Raw genomic sequence first — 9,376 nt, forward strand, 5'->3', positions numbered from 1 at the left:
TGGTACAATATGCCAGAAGTGGCCGCAGTGCAAGGGACTTAGTCCCACCCCACTAACATAACATAAAAGGGTCTCGTTACTTACTGCATAAATTAGTATTTACGTGTAACTGTGGTTCTGTGACAGATTTTGATGAGATTTGATCCATGTTCTTAAATTATACAAGTGTGACTGTGTACGCTTCCGTCCACTTAAGTTGATTTTAAGGCCCTCAATACTGAAAGACTTGAATATATTTTGAAACGTGTACATCAAGTATTCGAATGAGAAACCGATTTACTGTATAAAGGTCACAAGAATGAATAAACCATACACGCAGTATATTATATGACATTTGCAAAAAACACGGCCAATTCGAGAGAATCACTAACATTAAAATGGTAAACAGTATTTAATTGATTTCCATCAAAATTTTTGTTCCAAGTCTTGTTATCGCCCTGAATTTGATAATCAGTTAAATTTACAGCCATAGACGATGCCAGCAGCAGGGAAGAAAACAAAGAATTTGCAGCCACCCCGGTGACTTTTTAAAAGCTCAAGACTGAAGAAAGAAAGGAAACCGCCAATATACCAGCTTATTTTAAGTTAGCAAAAATAATCCTAAACGGTTTAAACGTGCTTGTGAGCACATTTCTTGCCTGTCCCCTCCCCTTGGAAAAGAAAATCTTTCGGTGGGGGTATGTTTATAGCAGACTAACGTCACGCATGAGTAAATAGCATATTTAAGGTGGGCCTAATATAAATTTTTATTCAATCACTTGACGACTCTGCTCTGTAAAAATTTTGGGAAATCCAAAGGAACAATTACAGGATGCAACCTGGAAGAATCATCTAAGGTAAGCTACGGCTCAAAAATGACTGTTTCGCCCACATGAATATCATGAAACAACAGTAACAAGCGGAAATTATAGTACAGAAACCATCAGGCCGTTCTTATTGGAGATGTTCAAAATGTCGGCCATTAGTGCCCAAACAAATGAAGTGCAGGTGCCTTACTCACGGACACCCTCTATGTACACGTGTACAATGTGCTTACGTTCATAATTGAACTGAGCTGAATATGAACTGGTAGGTGTACCTAAAAATAATTTCAGTTACCAAATTTTTCAAAATAAATAAAAAATAAAAATACCGGCAGACAAACACGAAGAAACTAACAGACATGCAGGAATTGTCAAGGAAGATTGCGAATAACTGTAACAATAGTTTCAATTGTGAAGATGCATCGTTCTTTGTTTCACCCGCTCGCCACGGTGAGGCACAGGATACGAGTGGGACCTGAAACAAAAGAAACAAAAAAAAATAAAAAACACTTCAGTATGAACACTACTAAACGGATATTGCATTAAAAGAATGAACACAAAAGCTTATCTCTGCTGTTGGTACTCTTGCCATCTCTTCTGTAACACGTCTTTTTTTAAATACAAAATTCTTCAGAAAATATGTTGTACGTTTTAACATCTTCGATCGCGGAAGCGTACAACTGGGTGTACCATTTGTTCACTGCAATTTTCCCCGTTAAAATATACAACAAAATTAAACTGAAAGATAATTGTACGCCGTTTGGTGCAGAAATAAAAACAAACGGCATAACGAAGCAAAAGTTTCAGTTTTCATTCTAGTCTGGAGCACCAACGACTTCTCTCGAAAAATCAACTCACATTTATCGCGTTAGAAAGAGGCTCCTTTCAACACGAAACGAAAACACAGGAACACGGTCAAATGGGAGATGTTCCGGCACATGGAAAAATTACACAACTAGCCAACATTAATATACTCAAATTAAACCGAATACAACATATTCCTTTTCCAAAGAGAAGTAACTTTTAAGGCAGTTAAATTTTGCTCGTGTAAAATCCGAACTCCGACAACAATCGGCGACTTTTACTGACACGTGAAATATAACTGTCACAAATTCACATGTGTTTCTCGAAGCTGCAGCAGTTTTGACTTACCTTGTGCACTTCTTCATGATGACAATCGATGTCTTCTTTTATGCAGAAGCTGGAGCAAGTTTTATTGACTCACCTTATGCGTTTCCTCATTTTAACATTTTATAAATTGAATACAGAGCACAATACACACAAACAAACATAATATGTCATCAAATTGAATACGCAGCACAATACCCACAAACATAACATATCATCAATTTGAATATGCAGTATAATACACACAAACAAATATAACATGTCATCATAAATTTTAATGTCTATTTTAGATATACCTGGTACATACAGATCCAGTAACTTATCTTTGAACATTGAATTGAAAGACAGATGAAAGCAAAATGAAGTTTTACTTTACTGGATCTTTGTCCCTCCAATGCGAGTTATTCACAGAGAAAGACTGTCAAAGTTCTTTTTATCCCTCTTTCTCTCGCATTGATTTCATTGTTGTGCCGACCGAACCCTGTCAAGTTGCACCCTGTGTCATAAAAAAACACACAGAAATACTTAAAACTAAACCCTCCTAAACCGACAAGAAGCCTAACTTCACGAAGTCTAACCAGAAATCCTATCATGGGCACCTAACGGGGAGGGCGGGAGGACAACACCTTACAAACTAAAATAATAAAAAAATCATTTCCACAGGGTGTCGATCTCAACCTTAACCTAAGCCCTGAGTCATGGCGGCTACCGCAGCAAATACAGAGTTGCCTGGCACGGTACCATGTTATTATCATGACCAGACTGGGGCCGGACTAGACCATAATAAGACCGTGCCGATGCTATGGCGTACCTGACTTACTGCAAGTACCCATCCCCACCCTCCTGCGGATGGGCCCTCAACCGCTCAAGGTTCCGAAACAGCACTGTTTTGGTTTCAACTTTACGGTTTGAGTGTTGCTCCCCCTGCCTTCTGTGGTTCCTGGTTCCAAGTCTGCACCTAGTGGACGCTGTCTCCATTGGAAGTATCACAATACTGCCACAAACACTTAGAGAGCCGTTGTAATCACACACACACAATATCTGTATTCACTCACATAAACACACGGCGAACATGATGTCACACGAAATAACACTCGCGAACCACAGGCTACTAACCTGAATACTAACAGCCGTACTAGTAGTTTGCCTGATAATTCTGAGTTTGACTCAAGAACTTCGTCTTGTTAGATATATGGTAACGCAAGTAAATGTACTTGAGTAGAGTTCTGTTATGTATCAATATACCGTAATAATGATAGGTTTATTATTCGGAACTGAAGATGGAACTTTATTTTCTGACGGTGCTCTAGAATTTTGGGGTCATGTCAGAATGGTGTTACTTGAATCACTGTGCTTGTTAAGTACCCAACTAATCTTAGCAGTAATGTAAAAAGTAAAAGTAAAAAGTAAAGCTATGCCCGTACCAGGCCGTGAAGGCCCATAGGGTTGTGAGACGTTGAGGGTCCCACATTATCTAGACAATCGGCTCAAAGATGGCGGTAAGGTTGTACTTAAACATAACACAATAGAGTAAAATACTTGAAGTACACCATTCTTATTTCCTGTCAATATAATAAATATCTAGAGTTAGCCATCCGAAAGGCTCAAGCGGTTAGTTGCTGGCTTCCCATCGCGGGGGCCCGGGTTCGATCCCGGGATCTGGTCAAGTGGGATTTCTGGTGGACAAAGTGGCGATGGGGCAGGTTTTCTCCGAGTACTTCGGTTTCCCCTGCCAATCTTCATTCCATCAATTGCTCCCCTATCATCTGGGGCTGGTACAATAGGCCAGAAGTGGCCGCAGTACAAGGGACTTAGTCCCACCCAACTAGCAATAAAGCAAACAGGTATCCGGAAACATAAAGGCTTATCGATACGAAGTTGTAATCTAAGTGTACACCTATAATACAATTATTTTACAGTTTACATTAGATGAAAGTTTATATTGGCAGCTATTTCTGAGGAAAATCACGAGAATATCAGGGCCTTGGAGAGAGCCTGTGTTCACTGGCATATGAAGAAAGCTTATATTCGCAATCCTGAAGAAAATCACGAGAATATCAGGGCCTTAGAGAGAGCCTGTGTTCACTGGCATATGAAGAAAGCTTATATTGGCAATTCTGAGGACAATCACGAGAATCTCAGGGCCTTAGAGAGAGCCTGTGTTCACTGGCATATGAAGAAAGCTTATATTGGGAATTCCGAGGAAAATCACGAGAATCTCAGGTTCTAAGCCGGATGCTGTATTCCATGGCATCTCTACATCTGTCCGTCTGTCCGTCACACCTAAGAAAATCGGTACATTCTGTTAATATTATTGAACATTTTTGTATTGCTGATGCGTCTGTAAGTACGAAACTGCCTAGGATCTTTTGTTAATTCACGGGTACCAACTGAAATGAGAGATGTAGTTTAACTCAGTTTCAATGAACCAAGTCGCAAATGTTTGGGACTAAAATTTAAGACAGGTAACTGGAGATTAATGTGCAGGTGTTGATAAAAAAAAACGTTCTATATTCTTGCTAAGCTCTGCATAAGGCCCATTGTACTCTGAGCAAGCAATGAGAATGTTTTTTTTAATTATGGGCCATTATTATTATTATTATAAACTAAAATTACCGTGTTTCAAAATTTCCAGAGCGACTGCAAATAAGCTTTGATGATTCTCCCCGAACCAGCAATGAACCGCATGTCACAGCCTATGGAACAGTGATGTAATAAATTCTGATTGTTTATCAGCAGAGAAGTATCCGACGCATTAATGTATCCGGAGTATCTGACGTTTAGTTATCCGCTGTCAATTTTAAAAGGGAATTGAAAGGTTTTGTTTCTAGAAGTAAACCACCCAATGGCAGTGGGCACATATGAACGTACAAATCGTGCAGTTTATGACAGTGGTTGCCGGCCATGCATAAGCAGAAAGAAATACAACTACAATGTTAGAGAAGTGTTAGTAATTAGTGCATTAGTTAGATAGTTGGTAATTTGTACGATCACGTGTGGTAGTTGCCATAAAATAATTTCTATATCTAACTATGACGTCACTAGTATTGCTGTAGGAAGGAAGTTAACAGCCTAACAGCAGAATGAATGAACATCGTTAAATAGTTTTGAATAAATAAAAAAAGCTTTAAACCATGTCGCAATATTTGTAGTACGTGTACGTTCACATAATTTAGAGAACTAAGAAATATTAATATATTTTAAATGTTACTGGAAACATAATAAAACAAAAATTTACGCAGAACGACTTGCCTCTGCATATTCTCAAAATTCTGACAAATTTTTAGCGGAACCGGTATTTAAGGTAGGCGTATTTTACTGACCGTCTGTGGATGGCAAAATGTCCATGCACTAATCTGACGAATATTTACACTGAGCTGTGTAACCGCACCATGCAGGAACCTCAGCAATGTTTTCCATTTACATTTTTAATTACAATGTACTACATGTAAACGAACTGTACTACTGTTAACACAAGATGATACAGAATTGACACCAGCACCAGCAGACGCCAAGGACGACATCTGTTCTTTCTGAGGGACAAGCAATCTGCAGGTCATTTGAAAACCCAGAACGGAGCAGAAAGTATCCCGCTATGTTTTCTGGGAATTTCAATGCTTAATTTCTACGGTGCGAGTCTTTGAAAATTTGAGACTTGACAGATACGAGTCGCAATAATTTTCGGAGGGGCGTACCGAGCGATCGTTAGCGTACCTTCATTTATTTGAGAGCTGTCAGAAGGACCGTGTTGTACTTAGGCCCAAATTAACATGGATCTTACTAGGGATTGGCTGAATGTAAATGAGGAAACACCCAAATTTTAGGTTCAGCCAATCAGCAAAATTTCAGAGGAGAGGAAACCGAGCGTTCCTGGAACCGTCGGAACTTCTGCCTCTCCAGAGCAGTCAGTCACCAACAGTGAGTAACAGGAGTGAGTAGCCAGAAGGGAGTAACTGGAGTCAGTAGCTAAAAGGGAGTAACAGGAGTGGGTCGCAAAAAGAGAATAACAGGAGTCAGTCATCAAAAGGGAGTAACAGGAGTGAGTAGCCAAAAGGGAGTAACTGGAGTCAGTCGTTTAAAGGGAGTAACAGGAGTGACCACCCGGAAATTAAATCGGTGTCGGTCAAGTCCGGTGCACACATTCAAAGTGTTACAGCCTTGTAATGTGTAATTCTAGTTCACATCTACAATAAAGAACAACAGTGTTGAGTGAAGTGTGAGTTTTAAGTGTTCTCTCTCTCCTTGTGTGAGCAAGGCCCGGAAGTCGCCCTGAGACAGAATCCCGTCCTACCGTCTGAGCAGTCGGAACCCCAAACGCCCGCCTATCCATATCCCCACCTTTGTTTTCCCCGTTCCAAATGTTTCACCCAAGTCCACTGGCGCCCATATAAATTAAAATTCAGAGTAATCCCACACCCTACCCTGAACTAGACAGCAACAAGGAAGCGGCGGATGAAAGTGGAGACCAACGTAAGGGCACTAAGAGGACAGGTATAAGTGGCGAGTTATAAGTGCCGACCAACTTCTGGGGCTAGAAGTCTCACTGAATGGGTGACAACAGTTATAGCTGTGTCACCAGGACTGATGATATTGTGACATGCTGAGCTATGGATGACGCCCCTCCCCCACCCCCGCCAGCCGTGATGCGCCGAGCGAAGCCGAAGCGAGCCGATGTTAGCCGAGTCCTAGCATCCTGGTCGCTAGGCAACGCAAGTCAACAGCGGTGACGTCACCAAGTAGTAACAGCGGTTACTTCCGCTAGCGTTACTAAGCAACACAGCGCCAGGCAACAAGGGTGCCTATTACGTGGCCGTTTTCCGTATGGTCCGATCGAGGCTACATGAGGCGCAGCGAAGGCTATTCACAGTTAGTTGTACTGGGTTGGTCAGTTAGTCCTGGAGCTACCTACGAGTCAGTCCTCGAGCTACCTTAGTTCCGAGTTAGCCAGCAACTAGTCCGTTGTATTGTGGCATTTGAAGTGTACTAATTGTGATACTGCAGATAGCAGTAATCGTAAATCTGTAATTTGGGTGATTGTATGAGCGAGTGTGAAATAAAATTCGCTACATCAAATACGGCGTGAAGTTATCTGTCGCGATATACGCCCAATACGCGACAATATATTAGGAGATCTATATGGACTTTACTTTGTTGATTTTTTCACGACATAGCATCAACTGCATAAGTTCCTTGGCGTCAGGCTGAGTTCAGTGTGGTTCTGCTTGTCGGGAAAACCAATCGGCAGCAAACAGTCACACAAGAACAGTGAACACGCTTTAGCCAGTATTTAGCTGTCTTGTGGAGGGCAGACGTACCTGAGTGTACGCGTCCTGAGGTAATTTACTTACGTCCTGGATATGATAAACAGAACTGTAAAAGCTAAATAAGCTTCAGGAGAATTCAAATTAATATGGGTAACGCAATATAGCAGTGGTAAAAGAACGATGAATAAGACAAGTGGGAACCCATTAATGTATTCTGCAATGTGTTTCAAGTGAATGATGTCAAGTTACACGATTTCGATCTGAATACAGAGAAAAGAATTGTACACAGATTCTTAGTGGTAGACCCTGAAGTAAAGAAACCATTAAAAAACCTGGATCTACATGGGAATATAATATTAAAATGGATCTCACATAAGTAGGATGTGAGGTTGTGGACTGGATTCATCTGGCTCAGGATAGGGACCAGTGGTGAGCTCTTGTGAACACAGCAATGAACTTTGGGGTTGCATAGAATGTTGGGAATTTCGAGAGTAGCTGAGCAACTGCTGGATTCTCAGGAAAGACTCAGCTCTGCGGAGTTGTCTAATTAGTTGGTTAACTAGACATACAGTAATTAGCAATAACATAGCACAATTTTTGAACTATAGTTGAAATAGCCAGGGATATATCGAAAGCAGAGACCACTAGGAAAACCTAGAAGTAGATGGGAAGATAATATTAAAATGATTCTCAGAGAAACTGGATGTGAGCTGGATTCGTCTGGCTCAGAATAGGGACCGGTGGCGGGCTCTTGTGAACACGGCAAAGAACTTTTCCGTTACATTGAATGGGGGGAATTTCGAGAGTAGCTGAGCAACTACTGGATTCTTTGGAACGACTCAGCTCTGTGAAGATGTCTAGTTAGCTAGACATTATTAGCAATAACATAACACAACAGTAGATATATAGGTGAAATGGTCAGGAATATGTTGAAGGCAGAGACCACTAGGAAAACCTAAAAGTAGAGGGAAAGATAGTATTAAAATAGTTCTCAGAGAAATAGGGTGTGAGAATGTGAACTGGATTCGTCTGGCTCAAAATAGGGACCAGTGGGGGCTCTTGTGAACACCGTAATGAACCTTTCGGATTCCATAAAATGGTGGAAATTTCTTGAGTGGCTGAGCAAATACTGGGTTTCAAGAAGGGCTCAGCCTCATGGAGTCAGTTTTGCTGTTAGCTGGAGAGATACAGTTAGCAATAACATGCCCAAAACAACAACTCAACTGTGGGCTAACTGGGGAGGATGTGGCTGAAAGCAGACCCACTGATAAAAATGAACGCCTGTCTGAAATTCTGCAACATTCTCTCTTGCAGTGCCCGTAACAGGCCACGTTCTGGGAAGGACCGTGATGATAAAGAAATGTTTTTGATGACTTCAGGGGATGGGGAAGGATGCTGCCGTGGCCAATTCAAGTTGTATCAGTCTTGCCAACCCCGCGAAACGACAGTTGGAAATAATTAATCCCACTGATATTAATACTAAATGTTAAGCACGGCCGCACCATAGCTCAAGTGGTTAGTCGCTGGCTTCCCACCGCGGCGGCCCGGGTTCGATCCCGGGTCTGGTCAAGTGGGATTTGTGGTTTGACAAAGTGGCGCTGTTGCCGGTTTTCTCCGAGTACTTCAGTTTCCCCTGCATATCTTCATTCTACCAAATTCTCCATCATCATAATCACCCGGGGCCAATCAGTGGCCGCCGTGCCGAGTGGACCCAGTTGGACTCCACCCTCCACTAAGCGAATTAAAAACACTAGCTATCTCTTTAGCAGATATCAGTTATTAATATTAATTAGCTTAGTTACAATAGTTATAATAGTTATGTAATAAAACTAACCTTCCTAAGAATTCTAAAATCTTTCGTATTCCATTTGTTACTTACAAGTAATTACGAGTAAAATTAAAGAGTAATTATAAACAAACTTATTAAAGGGATACTGAATGTAGTACTTTGTGTCAGGTTATTCATATAACAGTTATACAGGGTGTCCCAGGAGGAATGTGCCAAACTTCGGGAGGGTGTTCCTTATGTTAAAGTATGCCGATATAACCCAAAACACCTATGTCCAAAGTTGAACGGTTACGGAGATAATGGCCCGAGAAGTGTCAAACTTTGACCGGGGTTACACACTTGTTGATTACAAAATACATATTAAAACTGGCAGGAATATGTGGATTCTGTAA

This window comes from Cryptotermes secundus, unplaced genomic scaffold (assembly GCF_002891405.2).
Source record: "Cryptotermes secundus unplaced genomic scaffold, Csec_1.0 scaffold3069, whole genome shotgun sequence".
Taxonomy (NCBI): Eukaryota; Metazoa; Arthropoda; class Insecta; order Blattodea; family Kalotermitidae; genus Cryptotermes; species Cryptotermes secundus.